The sequence below is a fragment of the Dysidea avara genome, chromosome 8 (genome assembly GCF_963678975.1).
Source record: "Dysidea avara chromosome 8, odDysAvar1.4, whole genome shotgun sequence".
Classification (NCBI taxonomy): domain Eukaryota; kingdom Metazoa; phylum Porifera; class Demospongiae; order Dictyoceratida; family Dysideidae; genus Dysidea; species Dysidea avara.
The window spans coordinates 25794048-25807837 of record NC_089279.1 but is presented as its reverse complement, the minus strand read 5'-3'; positions in this window follow the sequence as shown (position 1 = coordinate 25807837).

The following is a 13790-nucleotide window of genomic DNA, read 5'->3' as shown; positions in this document are numbered from 1 at the left end:
GAATTTTCAATGTAGAATGGTTATAGAGTTCACCAAAGGTCAAATCTGCAATGACATTATAAATGACATAGGAGTGCAATTTGCATGGAAAGTTTCGTATTGTATCACAAATATAAACTGTTCGCACTACACTGCTCTACTATGTGTTACATACTTGCCTGCATATACATACATAGCACACACCACTTGCAAGAGTAAATAGTTGAAGTGTTAATATCTAGTTTCATTGTTAATTCTTGTGCAAATATGCATGGAATAACTACTAGCTAACGCTTAATATTGAAGTAAATACCCATGCCCTGAAACAAGAGACACAGTAGTATTACAGGAAAATCATTACATTGGCATACCTTTTATCTCTTGGACAAATGGGTGAGCACCCAATATTTAGCCACTATAGAGTCTTAATATCATCGTTTTGGAAGAGGCTGGATTATGTCTAGTAATGATATAGCTATATAATATAAATAACCATGTCACAGGTGATCACATCAAGCTCTTGGAGATATATAGAATTTCTCCTTGTCCCACTCATCTTACCAAACTCTGGGAGATACTGCATGATATGATAGAACATGAATGACAATTACTAAGGAATGTTAACATTGACCATATTTGTGCACATTAATAATGAATGCTACATATAGATTTTATTGATTCAAATTAAAACCGTTCATCCATGCAGAAGCATACACACACAAGTACATGCAATGTACATACATACAGACACAATTCGATACATACAATATCGCAACAAATTAAAACAATAAATACAAAAATACACTAAATGAAATATATAGCTATTACATAAAATAATATACGTATACCACCTTAACATAGGTGCTCAAAGGCACCTCTTGGGGGTTTTTACTCACATATTTCCGAGGCAATATATATCATGGGAACATGGTTTACTCATGGCCTTAATGCCCAGTTATGATGCACTTTGACTTGTTATATTGAGTGACACAAAGCATTAAATTGTGGGTTTGAGTTTACAGGTTAGGCTAGGCTCAGTGTAGTTGCTAAGTTTCAACTAGTTGATAGTTACAAAATTATATAATGATCAGTAAAACAATTGTTTGGATAATGTGTGGATACATACTTCTACCCACCACATGTCATGATCAGTCATTGAGCAGACCATGGAACAGCGCAAAGAGGACAACTAGCTAGCTACATACTGTCTCAATTAGCTAAGTTCAGATAGCTTTTTTAGTTTTGCCATTTTGTGCTACATTAAGCCTACTACGTAATAGTTTTGCCATTTTGTGCTACATTAAGCCTACTACGTAGTACGTAGTAGGCTTAATGTAGCACAAAATGGCAAAACTAAAAAAGCTATAGTGTGAGACATTAGAAGTGACCAAAAAAAGAAAAAAAGTCATGATTTTCAGAAATCTGTCTTACCAGATTTCACATACCTTGTGATATGATTCTGTACCTAATACCATACCTGTTTCACTGCCCGTACAAAAGTCTCAATAGTATTAGTAGCAGTGAAATTTATCCCGTATTTCACTGACAGCAGTGAAAAAGTTGTAATTGCAATTTCATTGGCTAGAATTTATGTTAACAATGTAGCGCCAATTAGTGTCGACGCGTGTTTAGTACAGTGACAGATTGCCGGTTTCACTTTTTTTTTTTTTGCTTGAAATGTGGTAAGGGGTAACCATTGGTACTACCAATGGTGTATGTGGTCATGTGAGATAAGCAGTTGATAGAATTTACCTCACCAATATTCCATTCTAGGCTATCCATGTAACAATCATTCGCCTGTATCATCATGCCGGTTTCACTTTTTTTTTTTTTTTTTTTTGCTTGAAATGTGGTAAGGGGTAACCATTGGTACTACCAATGGTGTATGTGGTCATGTGAGATAAGCAGTTGATAGAATTGACCTCACCAATATTCCTTTCTAGGCTATCCATGTAACAATCATTCGCCTGTATCATCATGCCGGTTTCACTTTTTTTTTTTTTTTGCTTGAAATGTGGTAAGGGGTAACCATTGGTACTACCAATGGTGTATGTGGTCATGTGAGATAAGCAGTTGATAGAATTTACCTCACCAATATTCCATTCTAGGCTATCCATGTAACAATCATTCGCCTGTATCATCATGCCGGTTTCACTTTTTTTTTTTTTTTTTTTTGCTTGAAATGTGGTAAGGGGTAACCATTGGTACTACCAATGGTGTATGTGGTCATGTGAGATAAGCAGTTGATAGAATTGACCTCACCAATATTCCTTTCTAGGCTATCCATGTAACAATCATTCGCCTGTATCATCATGCCGGTTTCACTTTTTTTTTTTTTTTTGCTTGAAATGTGGTAAGGGGTAACCATTGGTACTACCAATGGTGTATGTGGTCATGTGAGATAAGCAGTTGATAGAATTGACCTCACCAATATTCCTTTCTAGGCTATCCATGTAACAATCATTCGCCTGTATCATCATGTTTCACTTTTTTTTTTTTTTTTGCTTGAAATGTGGTAAGGGGTAACCATTGGTACTACCAATGGTGTATGTGTTCATGTGAGATAAGCAGTTGATAGAATTGACCTCACCAATATTCCATTCTAGGCTATCCATGTAACAATCATTCGCCTGTATCATCATGCCGGTTTCACTTTTTTTTTTTTTTTTTTTTGCTTGAAATGTGGTAAGGGGTAACCATTGGTACTACCAATGGTGTATGTGGTCATGTGAGATAAGCAGTTGATAGAATTGACCTCACCAATATTCCTTTCTAGGCTATCCATGTAACAATCATTCGCCTGTATCATCATGGCATACATAGCAAAGCTAATGCAGCATATGCAGCGAGTATGGTATTAACTGGGAATAGCATGGGTAGCAGTGAAATTTGGGATAAATACCACTCTTGTTGTATTGGAAATGGTAAATTTCACTCGGCTTCGCCTCGTGAAATTTATTCCCATTTCCAATACAACACTCGTGATATTTATCCCAAATTTCACTGCTACCCATGCTATTACTAGTACAAAATGTGAGACATTATTCTGCATGGCTAATGACACTCTGTACTTTTGTAAAGAATGAAATTAAAATTTAGAAATCTGTCTTACAAAAATGTAGGTCTTAAGAAAAGGAACCTTTACTTAAACCAGTAAGTAAACCCAGGGGCATATATATTTAGGGGGGTTTCCTGGGGTTCCAGAAACCCCCTTCGAAATTTGAACTTGTGAGCTTGCAGCAAGAAGAACAAAGTGAAACTATCATAGTTTGGCTGCACAATTATACAGAAAGATGGAAATAGAGCAGAGTTACAGTGCATGTAACAGAGTTTTAGGGAGATATGAATTTAATTACATATACAAGGAATAATATCAAGATATTCTAATAGAACAGCAAAAAGTACTCTAATAGAACATTCATAACGGATTATAGGTATAGTTTTATTTAAAAATCTGTCAAGGCTGTGCCCCAGACCCATGCAATAAGTTCACTACCAAATCTGGAAACCCCTTTGGAAAAATCCTGGATACGCCCCTGTAAAACCAAATTTTTAAAAAAGTGTTAAAACATAATACTTTAATAAAGCATACATTATGCTCCCCCAAACTTAGGGGAGTTAGAATTTTTGATTTTAAAAGTTGTTGATCTTACAACTGGTGAAAATTTGGTGGTATTTTTACAAACCACAACTGGAGTTATTCTTAACTGTTTGTGTGTGTGTGTGTGTGTGTGTGGGAGGGGGGGGGGGGGGGGGGGTATTTCAGTCATTTCTAACATCTCGCACCATAGATTCCACAGTCGCAATTTTCTGGCATTGTGTGTAGAACGAGCATAATGACGTATGAAAATGAAAAATGTTCTGAGGGCTATTAGCCCATGCTATTAAAACCACTATCAATCATCAATACTGATGTACAAAAGAAATACCTAGAGTGATATATATCACTTATACGACAACAATGTCGGATTTTGCTGGTACATACATTCAGGCCTGTGGCTAGGCCTAAGCCTATTATGCTTTTGAAATTGCCTCTTATGCTTTTGAGCAATGCTCCAATATTTCTCCTATTATATGTTCCAATTATGCCCAGTTTGCTCCAAATATGCTCATATAAAATTGTGTCTTAACTGCTCTATTAGAGTATTTAATGCAACTGTAAACGTTCTATTAGGACATTTCAACATGCGGTGCCTGTTCTATTAGAGTATATCGATCTTTAGCTAATCTTTTCTTCACAACGTAGCTGTAAATCTGATTTTTACTGTATTTGCACACCATTCCAATCAGCATCATGCTAAATAGGCAGAGTTTCAGCTTCTCTGATAACCACTGCACAAAAATTGTACCTATTATGCTGGCATTAAGCTCATTGCTTTTGGCTACCTATTATGCCCCAATTATGCTGGCATAATCAGCGCAGGCCTACCTGTGGTTTTCGGGATTTTGGGTGTATTATATCAACAAAATCTCTGCAGCCATGGTATAACTATTACATAAAACACCACAGAAGGTGGAAGAAGTAGCAATGTAATTTGGCAAGTCATTCCACCCAGTTTACATACGATCCCACCACTAACAAATGCATCTCTCCAGATTATTGTGCCAATATTCCCTGTGAACAGCTGTGTCAGTGGTACCACCTCTTTATTTTTATTAAATGCTATCCCACTAGGGACCTGTGAGAAGGCTAAAGCCTGTGAATACAGGGAGTCTGAAACATGTAACTAAAACGTTGAAGAATTCAGAAAAAAAATCCCAGACCCAGTGGTGACTTGATCCCCCACAACATGCAGTCTAGGCACACACTGGAGGAGCCACAACAGCCAGGATCTGTGATCTTCTCTACATTCAACCTCTACTTAATCATTGACTTCTTGCCATCAAGGGGGTTTTATTAAATGCTATCTTATCAATGTTATTGTTAACCAGGTACAACTTATCGTATCATCTAATGGTAATAGCTGCTTTGATGTTGATGAGTGTCAGTGAAGTAATGGGAATTGTAGTCAAGTGTGTATCAACCAGCCAGGATCCTATAGATGTTCTTGTAACTCCAGTTATGCTCTTGATAGAAATGATCACACCTGTAATCGTGTACAGTTGTCATTGTCATCAGATGAGTCAACTGCTACTATAGCAGTTTCTGTTATTGTTGTTCTGCTAATAATTTTGGGAATAGCATTTACATGGTACTACTTTACTTCAATAAGGAAGACTCAAGTACTACATAGTAAAAGTCCAGAGCAACATGTAACTCCATCTCAAGATCAAAAGTTTCACAATATTGTGAGGAGTAATTCATACACAATTACACTTAGCTAAACACAAAAAGAAGATGCAGTTTGATATGAGTTGTGAAGTGACATATAGCTTTTAGTGTAGTAGGCATACATATTGTGGTGTAAAATGTTGTAGTTTTCCTTTATACATCACATTTATTGTTATTTTATAATGCTATACATGTTCGCCTTTTAAATGTTTAGTCAAGACTGCTAGTAAGGCCACATAATCTTAATCTCATTCACCAATTGCATCCCACCCACCCCACCATCACTCTTGTGTTAGAGATAGGATGTGGTCATGAGAACAGTTCATGATTATACCAGTAGCTAGTTACATACCACGGACTCCAGCGAGTTAAACACTTTACTCAAGTTTCTAAATAAGGAATTAAATTTCCTTTAATATATTTGCAGGTGTAGGCGACCTCCCTTGTTTCCCTACTTTCTATTTTTATGATCCCTAATGGAACTTAAAATCATAATTTTTTGATTGTTTACTCACATTTACCACATCAAAAGAAAGAATGGTGTAAGGTTTTGCATCTGAGTGTGTGCCTCGACCATCAATTACTGAGAAGTTAAGTGGCCATTACACATCGTTTTCACTGGTCTGTACTTCTATTGGTAGATCTATGAAATTACAAATGTTTATATGCAAGCAGCATTTACACTGGCATAACTGTAGGTGTATCTAGTAAGGCCTATATCCAAATAAAAAACCCAGTGCCATACCACTACCAGAGGTTTGCATGCCACAAAAAGTGGAATGTGTATCTAGTTTGGTAAGGCACAGAGCTCTGTCAGGCAGCCAGGAACATCTTTATAGATTTTTGAATACTAAGCCTGTCTTAACCCCCAACTATCTCTATTAGAAAATTTAGTTTCTATATAACTACACACTGCATTAGGTGATGCAATATACACATGTGTAGCCAGTGGAGCAACTACCATTGAGATAACCGAGGCTTGAATGAAGAGAATTTAGTACTGCAAAAGATTGATATACTCTAATAGAGCAGTTACTTTTGCTCAACTCTAATAGAACATTCAGGTTTGCAATTTACTTGCTATATGCCCTTGGTAGCCAAAGACTTGAGATACATGTAACCTCAATGTGTGGAAAGATTATGATGATAAGAATCATATTGTCACTTATATACATCAGCAGCTAGCAAAATTATTAGGATCACAAACAAAACTATTGTCTAAAACTTTTCTCAATTGATCTAGAACCACTAACATGAAATATTGACCAAAATCATATCTTTATGACACCTTGGCAGTGATAGCCAACCTTCAGTGCAATCCAAATTGCCTCCAATATAGTTATAATTATATATTCTTAATTTAGTGAGTGACTGACTTATTGACTGACTGATGCAACCACTAATGCTACGGGCTTAAGTTTTCACTGTTAGATGTCACTTCAGCCAACAGTATGTACAATGTATGCATTATGGACTTACCTTCTGTGTTCTATTTCTTTTCACTGGCAGGCAAGGTATTGATCCATGGCAGTTTGAAATAACTTCCCTGTAGCTGACTATCATACTTATTTTACCATTTTAAAGTGACTGGATTGAATTGCAGTGGCGCTTCTCATTCTTTCCTTTTGTAATCTGCTAGAATTTTCATTTATAAAGCAGAAATTAAGTGAGGTGATCAGCTAGTGAGTGAGCGAGTGAGAGAGTGAGTGAGTGAGTGAGTGAGTGAGTGAGTGAGTGAGTGAGTGAGTGAGTGAGTGAGTGAGTGAGTGAGTGAGTGAGTGAGTGAGTGAGTGAGTGAGTGAGTGAGTGAGTGAGTGAGTGAGTGAGTGAGTGAGTGAGTGAGTGAGTGAGTGAGTGAGTGAGTGAGTGACCATTTGATGCCTTTATATCTAATACACTGTAAATTTGAAAGTACTTCTCTATTGGTCAATGCTAGTAGCAAAAGATTGAGATACTCAAATAGAGCAGACAACCACTCTAATAGAACAGTTGAATTTTACATCTTTGGTGGCTACTTAAGTAACCAAGGGTGATCGTAGTCAAAATTTTTCCTGGGGGCTTGCTTCCAGACCCCACAAAATGGTATAGCTGTTGTATGCTTCAAAGTTGGCCCCCTCACTCTTTAGCTTTCTCCACCACTCCTGTGAAGGGGAAGTGTTGTCTCTGGGGTATCTAATTTGGAAGTGCACAGGGTTACTACTAGGTAACAAGAGCAAGTACGTAGGATCTGGGCCATTCCACAGGTTTATGAATGAATACAAGGAGAAATAATACATAAACTGCACACTGCTATATATTGATGTGTAAAGACTTGACTCGAATTCTATCAATAAAATCATATTGTCACTCAGCAGATAGCAAAATTATTAGCCAAACTGTATAATTACATGTGTTTATACATACTAGTGTTTGTAGGTAAATGATTTTGACTGTCCAGTGTGCACCAAGAGAAATTACTTATTGTGTAAAGCCATCCATTATCCTGAGATGAACTATAATGTCAGGAAGACTTGAGGTTTAAGGCAGCTAATGACAAGGCAGTACAAGAGATTTAGAAAATGCTTGAGGTACATAAAAAAGACTGTGCTATATTTCAATGCACCAGCAGCGTATGCCAGACAAAAGCATGAATCTTGCACTATTAAATTAAAAAAATTCAAACTTGGTGAAGCCAAAACTAATATAAAGCATTCATTTTATAGCAACAATTGATACCAAAGTCTTATTTTTAGCCGAGGCTATTTGCTTCTTTGTAACACGTTGAATCCTTCTGCCAAAATGATCGAAACTAGAGCAGTCACCTACATTACAAATACTCTAATAGAGCAGTCCAGGATGTTTTGTTAACTATCCCACCAGAGACCCACATTGATAGCCTGTGAATTGATGGACTATAGCTGTCATAGATTATAATTAGGTATAATTAAGTTATCAATACCAAGGGATCGATACTGAAAGCTAACAACTCCCTTGAAATCATAAACATCTTAGTATATAAACAGATTAAGAGGTTCACAAAGTATTCTGATTAGCTAACTGACAGTGCCTATTGTAGGCTTTGGAAACTGCACCTGCTACTTTCAGACTCCAAGAGGACTCGTATGCATGACTGACTGTTCATATTGTCCCGCTGGGTCTCCTTGTTGGAGCCACATCAGCTTGACTCATACACATGCCACCATGTGATTTTCATCCTGAGACTACAAGTACAACTTTCTTGTATTCTTATACATAGGCACTGTCAGTTGATTAGAATACTTTGTAAATCTCTTCATGTTTAATAGTTGAATCTTTTGAAATCAGAGGTAACTAACTTTCAATGTTGATAACTTGCTATAGTCTGTTTACTTAAGCTATAGTCCATCAATTCACAACAGGTCCCTGGTGGGATAGGTAACAAAACATTCTTGACTGCTCTATTAGAGTATTATAATGCAAATGACTGCTCTATTAGAGTGTTTTGATTGTTTTAGCAGAGAGATCCAACAATGCTGCAAAGAAGCATTGTGCTGCAAAATCTAACCTGTACATTGACATGATGATCGCATTTTCCATTGATCGTTCTCGTTCCCGCTTTCTGTTCCCATTTTCCTAGAGTTCCACTTTTTACCACTGCCGAAACCCTACTTCATTTTAAATTAATAATTTACTAGTACTCCTAATTATGTAAATATAAGTAGAATCACCATGTTATCTAATACATGTAGGAATGTGCAGGTAACTACTGGAAAGGGCCAAAGTGTCATCCTAATTGTAGGAACTGTCACTAGAGTAATACTGCTACTATGTGCTATGAAGTGTTCATTGCCTTAGCATTTATAGTATTAGAACAATATCATTGTGCTTTTCTACATGATGATATGACTCATAGACTTTAAATAATTACATGTATATGTGTATTGTTTAAATGCATTTAACTGCAAACCTAATGTACATAGGGATAATGATAGCATTTACCCAAGGAAAGTACCCATGCCATGAATCTATACTGCTATAACTGTCTTTGTATATTGCTGCTATTGATGCTGTTGCTTGAGTTTTAGTGTAAAGCAAGCAGCAACAACAAACAACAGCAGCAAAAACTGAGCTGCATGCACAAGAGAAATATATAGTGATTATACCCTAGGAAACATATATGAAAATGACCTACGTGGACACTATCATCATCTATCACTGCTTGTAGCTGCAGCCATTGTTGAAGACTTTATCCCTAGCTGCAGAATCTCCACATCATAAGTCTGGGATACAGTAATTCAGCCAACCATAGCATAGACTTAGCAATCTTGATATTGTTACTGCTTTTGTCAATAGATCCTGGCCAATTTAAGGAATCCTATAATAACAAAGAGTGTGGACCGCTCACTCATGAGGAACTATACAATGCTAAGGATGCATTGGGTAAAAGCTTGTTGATTGGAAGTCTGTTAGAAGAAAATGGCTAATCTTACCTCACAATCATCAACTAACTGATTACCACTAGTGTGACAATTTAGGCTTTTCCTAGACAAGGATGGCTTCATCCGCTGTGGGGGTAGAATCCCTAATGCTCCACTTGATCAGTTGGCCAAACTCCCCAATCTACTTATTCCCAAGCATCCCTTCACATCTTTGATTCTATACAGTGCTCATGATAAAATTTCATGCTGGAGTGAACAGCACCCTAACAGCAATTAGTGGATACCAACAGCCAGGCAGTACATCAGAATACTTCTACGGCACTGCGCCACCTGTAGACGGCACATTGGTAAACCTTACCCAGCCAGCAGCATGTACAGGCACCATTAATTTTACTGTGACTGATAGGTGTTGAGATCATGGGAGCTCTATAATGCACAACAGAATCACAGTGAGCAGAAGGTGTATTCGCTTATTCACTTGTGCCACTACCAGGGATTCATTTGGAAGTTATCACAGATCGCTACACCTACACATTACTTCTATAGCATTTTGTAAGCCGCAAGTCTCTACCGCAAGTAGTAATCTCCGATAATGGTTCTACATATCTTTCAGCAACTGAGGAGTTGTCAGCAATTGCTGGCATCTCAAGCATTGAAGAAAGCCCGGTAGACAAGGTATGCTGTGGAAATGTATCCCAAAATGTGTTCTGTGGTACGGAGGTATTTGGGAGAGGTTGATTACAAAGGTGTCATTAAAGATAGTATTAAGCAGGGCTCACATATCACTACACATGCTTCGAACACCAGTTGTCGAGATTGAAGCAACACTGAATAATCAATCACTTACTCATGTTTCATGTGATGTAGTAGATAATGAACCAATCACTTCAGCTCACCTCAAAGAATCACTTCTGTTCCTTATAAGTGGATGAAGCTGTAGATCCAACATTTGGGAGGACACAAGCATTGAGAAAAGGGTTAAGCAGCTAGCCTTTACACTGCAGCTTTTCTGCTCCGGTGCAAACATGAGTACCTTACTTTGTTATGCGAGTTCCACAAGACTACAGGAAACAACAGACAGAGAAGAGGCATACTTTTGGTTCATGGTGGCTGTAAAAGGATCTATTAGAAACTGACCAATATTGATAATTTTATTTACGGAAGCAACAATTTTACACTATGTTTTTCAACTTGTATTAAAAGCAAAACAAAAACAATGTGAATATGTTTGTTCATTCACAAACCTGTTTGTTAATTTTGTAGAAAAGAAATAAGACCGGTAAAATCAAGGCAAATAAGCAAACATAGCCAACTGGAAGATGGCTGTTAACCTGCAAACCTACCTTGTCCAAATGATTGCCTTGGGTGCACAAGAGGTTGCATGGCCATGTAGTCTCTTTTCAGGACAAAACCACATTGACCTTTTCTTGTTTTATGGACCCAGTAGGCTAACCTTTTTGTAAAAATAAAATACATTAAATATCATATCAGTATGGACTAAGTTGGTTGATACTGATGTTGTGTCAAGAAAAACTAATTTAAGTTTGGAAATGACCCAAAAATGATTGACTTGATTGTTGATGGTGGTTCAATTGGCAGCAATTTTATGTTGGCAGGTGAACAGGTGTCTCGTTGAGCATTGGAGTTACCATGATGTTTTCTCTGTTAGGATCATAACTTTCAATGGAGCACTCAATGTTTTTTTGTTGCCATTCCGTTACTGTAATTGGCACCTTTAAAATTGTGTTATACAGAACCATACACGACATTGTACATGGTATCCTGTGATTATTTGTTTCTATTACATGACGTGTAGGAATTTTAGTAACTAACTGCAGAATTTGCTGACCATCGAGTGCAAAGTATTTATTGCATGATTTTTAAAGGTGAAGAAGGGTTAGCATTATGTATTATTCAGTGGTTATGGTTTCTATAATTCCATGTGTGGCTGTATGCAAGTTGCTATGTAAAGTGATATACTTCTCCACATTAAGTGTTTTTTTTTATTCAGAGTGTGTGCATGCTGAACTGGTAATGATGAAAGCAGGCATAATATAGACATGCAGCAAAGCTTTTATGTCTTAAACACATGTTCTGTTGTGAAGAAAGATTGTGTACGTATTATCTTGTTCTTTCAGGACCTACTAGTATGCTTACTGGTAGACCTACCCCATCCTCCCATCATTCTGAGTTCACAACATTTGCTGGAGGGAACCACAGGGGATCACCTAATGGACCCAACTCCTACCCACAAGAACAATATGTTAGAAGACAGGATCAGTATATACCACCAAGTGGAGTTAGAGATGACTTGCAATGTGACTGTGGTCCACAGCCAGTTAGGGGTGTGGCTTGGCAGCCAGCCCCGCCCACCATTAGAGGTGGAATATAAGAGGTGCCAAGATCAAGTGTAATGGGACTAGGACCCTAAGAGACCATTAATCAAATCACAGCAGGAGCTGGGTAAGTCAGTAAAAATAAAGTGTGGTAGTGTAAGGCAAGTTTAAGTACACTGTGTACTGTAATAGCTAGGAGTGGGTGATAGGCTGTGAGAACAAGGAATGTCACACATGTGTGAAACTAGTTAAATGCTAAGTACCAGATTAATTTCTTTAATATGTTTTTTTTTTGTAAAATTCTAGTATGTGTTGATTGATTAAGTATTGTACTGCTGTATTGTGATATCATGTGGTGTTGTGTGGTTATAGAGAGTTATGGTCAACACTTGGAGGCAGCTCTAGATCAGTTTGAAGGTGATGTTGATTATGCTAAGGTGGTAGTGAAGGAACTAGTTGAGGCTAAGAGGAATCAGAGAGACTTTTCTGTGTCTTTTTACCAGTTGGTGGATGGAGTTTTTTAAAGTAAGTATGCATCACCAAAGAAATGATTATTGCTTCCAATATCTTTAGCAGATCTTATCTATGTAGTTTTTCCCTGTCAATTAACAATGTACCTTTACAATGACAAGGTGTTAGACTGCAATACACACACTTGAAAATTGTGTATTAAAAACATTTGCTTCCATTCTTATCCAGTCACAGTGATTGGACAACTGTTATCTCCCTGACTGCTCTATTAGAGAGTTTCGGGGTTATATATGTGCTATAAGCAAAACATGACAACAAAATGTCTAACACTTGGTAATGTAGTAGTACATAATGGACTTTGTGTCTTTTTTCACTTGTAGGTTATGTGTTGCAATAGAATGAGAGATGTTCCCAGATGATGGTCCCATTCCAATCTACTTGTTTGTTACTGAACACGACACCATCAAGTATCTGCAAGAAATGGTAAAGGAGTTGACTTTTCTTTATTATAATTGTGAAGCTAAATGCTGTGCTATAGTTATATTTGGTATTCTTTGTGTATGCAACTTTTATACTGGTCAGTGAGAATTATGTTCCTCAGATTCCCTTGTATTTTTTGCATATCAAAAGTAGAGTAAATGTTTTATCAGAGCAGGTTTTTAATAGTATTTTCGTATTTTAAATGACCATATTAATTGTAAAATTTACTTCTCACTGATTAGTAACCTACAGCCAAGCTATGTATATTCAACACCAAATGTGACTGGATCTACGAAAACCGTTCTTATCGCCCAAGACAGGAAGTTTGATTTTTTTCACATAAACACAAAGCTTAATGAATGCACTATCAAGTTTCACTGCCACAGTCGACCAGAGTAAAGTGGTCTGCTTTTGCTGGCTGCTTTTTTAGAGCACAGTGGCGAGCCGTACGAATGGTCTGGGGTCTTGATGGAGCCCTGGCCAACCAGGAGATGGCTGTGTGTGGCTGTACAGCTCCGTGGTGTTGGACAATGACCTGTGCTGTAAATTTCCTTACATTTTAGCCAGTTCTGAGCCATGAATGGCCTATAACTAGGCCTAATTCATCCCAGCGCGTTTCTTTTCAATTTTTGAACACCATCTTGCCCGCCTTCTAGGGTCCCTGCCTCCCACCTTCTGGAGCTCGCCTGATACAGACAACCTCGGTTTAAAAACTATCTAAAATGGCGGGAAACTTAGCTGTTGACTACTTCTTCAGTGGATGATCAGGAAGGTAAGAAATTGTTGTGAGACGTGTAAAAATTTGGTATGCGTAGCTACCACCATTGGCCAGCTACAACACACAGAATATTTAAA